Here is a 4,928-nt window from a genome sequence, read left to right on the forward strand (position 1 = left end):
AGCGCTAGTTGGATCAACTGCAAGTACTTCAACGTTCTTACTGGAAGATATATCTTCTACACTCTTTGGGATCATCGGCCCAAAAACACGACCGCTATGGGTCACCTTCGTAACATCAACAATACTCACGATAGAACTGGTTATAGGTAAAGGAACCTCTTGACCGTTCTCTAACATAGTCACATTGTACTGATACGGGACAACCTTATAGGATGCATACGGGACGGGGGCCGCTAACCGTATAACCAACAACGATACCGATCGGTTACTAACATTGTTATTACTGCTGCTGCTATCTGTAGCACCTCAAATTTGCACCTACCTTGTGTACATACACTTTCATATTAGGTCATTAACATAACATAGTCCATTGCATAACATTGCATTGTCCTTTGCCCAAGTGCAAGTCATCAGACAAAATTAGGTCAAGATGATCAGGAGATTAGTCAAGCAAGCAAGCATGTGCAATTCCTATTGAAACAAAGCCTTATGATTGGTTCAACATGTTTATGTGGCCTAGGGATCATTTTGAAGTGGTTTGACCAAGGATTGGATGATCAAAGCTCATCAGTCATGGTTCAATCCCCCAGAAACCCTAGAAAGTCAACCAAAGTCAACTGTGCTTGAATTCATGGATTTGAAGGTGGGAGATGGTTTGAAAGGCCTCATTCATGTCCATACAAGTCTAATTTGACATTTCAAAGATCAAGATTGAAGAATTTGAGGTCAGATCAAAAGTTTCCAAAAATAGTAAGTGACCTGTAATTGGAAACTGCCAAAAATGGAAAGTTCTTCTCCTCAAATTTACATCATCATACAAGCTTCATATGAATTTTTGTCCAACATGAAAGTTGAAGATCTTGCTCTCACCTTTCTAAAAAGTCCAAGAACACTCATTTCCCATTTGTGGTTGGCAAGTTATGATCAAATCATTGTCAAGAATTTTTGAACTTCAAAGTGGCATAACTTTCAAACCATTTGGCCAAATTGAGTGAGGTTTTTTGCTACAAGTCACATTTGACATGTTCTATCCAAATCCTTCATCACATTTCATCAAAAATCATCCAATCAAAATGGCATTTTTCAAGTGACTTGAATTAAAAAAGGGAGGGGTAAAAAAGTGACTTTCAATTTAAGCATTTTCTACGCATTCTACCAATTGCATCTGACTGAAAATGATATTTGGAGTTTGCTTAGGCCCATTTTCGTGCACTGTAGCATGCACTCCATGCACATGGAGGTGATTTAGCAATTTTCACATAACACTTACATTCATTAATCCCTTTGGTTTGGCTTAAGTTTAATTAACAAAGTTCATTAACAGCTGGTATATATGGATAATTCTAACAGAAAAAGGGATTAACATTCACTCTTACTCAGATCTAGATCTAAAAAGCAAAAACTCTCTCAACTTTTCCTCTTGATTTTTCTGCAAAAATTTCCTTAGAACAACACGAATTCCTCATTGATTCACATCCACAGGCACATTGGAAGTGAATTGGAGCAAAGTTTCATCACTGTTTCAGCTAGAACAGCACTGTTCCATTAAGCTTCTTCCATGGCAAATGTTGATTGGAGTTGATTCAAGAACAGTTGAGCTAAAGTTTCACCTTCATTCATCTACTGCATCATTAAGCTCCATCTGTTTCGACTTGTCTTGGCCAAGGAATCACAAATTTACTACTGTCCTCATTTGAAGGTAAGATTTCGACCATAGCCATTGCTTAAATTGTGATATACATCCTGTAGGTCTTTGATTGTAGAGTAGTTTGCAACTTGAACCATCGAGTTTCATCAAGAATTGGCAGAGTTATGTTGTTTTGAACTTTGACATGTAAATCTTCTTTTGCTCGATCCGGTTGACATGATTAGAATTAGGGAAAATCATTGTTGGATTGTTGATGTACATGTTGAGATGAACACAATGGTATATCGTTTGTTGATTTCGGTTGCAAAATGTTCATGAGCTGGATTTTGTTTGAAGAACACATGAACCCTAAATATTTTGTCCAGAATTCGTATTTTGATCTTCATCCCCGTGGATTTGCATGAAATTTCTGTTTCCAGACCATGAATCCAATCAGAGCATGCCACGCCCTTAAGTGAAACGCGGCGTTTCACTTAAGTGGCTTAGGATTTACGAAATTGCCATTTCAGCCATTTAGTTCAATTAAATCATTTTCATTTTTCAATTTTAATTTCATTTTGATCTTCAATCTTAGAAAATTCATAGCTCCTTCAATATTTGTCCAAATAATATGGGATTTTTTTCACTTTGTTCCTCATGACCTCATGACACTTATGAGTGTTGAGAATGCTTTTTTTTTTTCTGGAATTTTTGAGTGCATTTCCTATTTGTTGGATAATTTCTCCCCTGTTTGACCAATTGTTGACTTCTTGTGAGACATGTTTTCATTTGATTTGTGAAATTCTGATGCTTAATTGGATGGACTTGAAATTTGGCATGAGTATTATAGACATCTTGAAGTTTGCCATGGTTTTAGTCCCATTCATTTATCATGTTTTGTTTCTGTTTTATGATTAATTGAAGTTGATGCTTGTTTTGATGCCATGAATGAGCTTGCTTGAACTTGTGTTGACTTTATGAATTTCATTGACTTGCTTCACTTAACCCAAATGAGCTGAAATTTGGTATGATTGACATGTTATGGATGCTGTTTGATCATGAATTTTTTGGAGATTTATTGAAATGCTTTGGTATTGATTTGATTGTGATCATTCTGTTTGGTCCTTTGAGGTTGCAAATTGCATGTGTTGTGCCTTTTCCTTCATGAAATGATAATGATGAATGATATGAATGTGAAACCACTTGGATTTGTTTCCTAATTGTTTTATCTTGATTTTGGATAAGTTTCATGTTCTGTTTTGACCTTTTGATATCATTTTGACCCTAGTCTTGTACTAGTGGTTTGTGCTCTCACATTTGAGCTGTGTTTTAGGTTAATAGCACAATGGCCTATGCTTGATGATACTTACTCAATTGGAGTTGACTTGTTGCTTGTTCATGACTAACTTTGACTTTGTTTTGTAGGTTTTAAAACTTGAGTTTGTGCCATATGGCTTGCACCCTTTGTGCATTGTGATTATTGTTTGCCTGTACAGATTAACTGTTGATCTTTGCTGTTTGGTTTTGGTTTGTCTGAGTACTGATTGTATTTGATTGATTTCAGGTACATTAGTTGCTTTAGTTCCATTGAGAACTTGCTTTGCTTTGCTTAAGAGCATTTGCATTGAGGTATAATATCCTAACTCCATGTAGTCTGGAAGACCTGGCCTGTTACTTGGCCAGGCGCCTGTCTGAAGTCCTCCTTAAGAGGCAATGTTTGTGCTTGTTTATATTTGTCCCTGTACATATCAAAGACCTTTGTTAAGGCAATTGGCAGACGCAAGAGATGTGCAATCCATCTCCTGCTATTCTGTTGAGTCGTCCCTTGGCTCATATCACATGTTGATGCCTTATGGACATGAACCCCAAGGTCTTTGTTGAGTCAGTGTCATATGTGTAGAAGGGTTCCCACTTTCTGAACCCACACATTCATGTCTTAAGCTCTCCCAAGCCAGGGATAAGAGCTGTGAAGTCTCATCTTCACTCACCTTTCATTTGCTTCACCTTGACTCTCAATGTCAAGGTTAAGAGCTAACATTACCCTGTTACAGTGGTTTGTTTGTCGAGGTTGACATGACCCCTCGACTAAAACCTAACCTTGATTGAGCCAACTGATTGCATATAGTGTGTGCTATTTGTGCTTGTGTGTTTGTTTTAGCTTGCTTCCTGTGCAAGTTAGGTTTAGTTTGGCTTGCTTCCTGTGCAAGTCATGTTTAGGATAGCTTGCTTCCTGTGCAAGTTAGCTAGAAACCTTAACTTAGGGATGATTTGCATGATAACATCTAGGCTCGAGTCGTAGTCTCCCTAGTTGTGTCTCCCTCTGTTATCTGGTTAGGCTAGTCCTGTGTCCCTACGTAGGGGAACTACGTCGCCCTGATCCTCATACCAGATGAGGTACGTAGGCAGGAGATGAGATGATCTCTCCGGGCGCCCGTTTTTTGTTTTGTCTTGTGTGTGTTAGGAGATGGATGTAAGACCAGCGATTGGCATTCCGTATCCTCTTGTTGTGTGCTTGGAAGCTGATGTAAGTCCAGCGATTGGCATTCGGGTTCTAGTGTGGGTGTGTTTGGTTCGGAAGCTGATATAAGTCCAGCGATTGGCATTCGGGTTCCATGTTTGCCTGTTTTTGTGTGGAGTTTGACGTAAGCCCAGCGATTGGCAGTCGATTTCCCGTGTTTGTTTGTTTGGCGTGCGTGAGCCGAGCTACGAATGCTCTGATTCTTCTTCGTCCAAGAAGATACGTATGCATAGGATGCGACATCCTAGCGAGCATGTTTTCCCCCAGTCCGAACTACTTAGACTCTGATGTCTATGCCTGATAGACTAAGTAGGCCCAGGATGCGATATCCTGCCGAGTCCGTCTTGTTTGTTTTCTTGTGTCTCTTTCAGCCAGTTTGTTTGTTTGTGAGCAGTGTTTTAGCAACCATTTTCCTTCCTTTTGTGCGTGGATCCCGTCGAGTACGACGGATGCGTAGGGGTGCTAATACCTTCCCTTCGCATAACCGACTCCCGATCCCATTCTCTTTGGTCGCGAGACCATGTCTTTTCCAGGTTTACTCTGAGCGTTTCCTTTCCCTCTTTTGGGATAAATAACGCACGGTGGCGGCTCTGTTGTTCTTGTTTCCCGCCGGTTTTTCGTGTAATGCGACAGCTGGCGACTCTGCTGGGGACTAGAGAAGTTGACCTCTTGCTGGTCCATCTTCCCTAAGCGAGTCTCTCCTAGCGCTCTCTAGGTTAGGGCTTTGGTTGCTTTGTGCTGTTATTTATTGCATTCATTATTTATTGTTTGCATTTATTGTTT

Source organism: Lathyrus oleraceus, chromosome 4, assembly GCF_024323335.1.
Source record: "Lathyrus oleraceus cultivar Zhongwan6 chromosome 4, CAAS_Psat_ZW6_1.0, whole genome shotgun sequence".
NCBI classification, from domain to species: domain Eukaryota; kingdom Viridiplantae; phylum Streptophyta; class Magnoliopsida; order Fabales; family Fabaceae; genus Lathyrus; species Lathyrus oleraceus.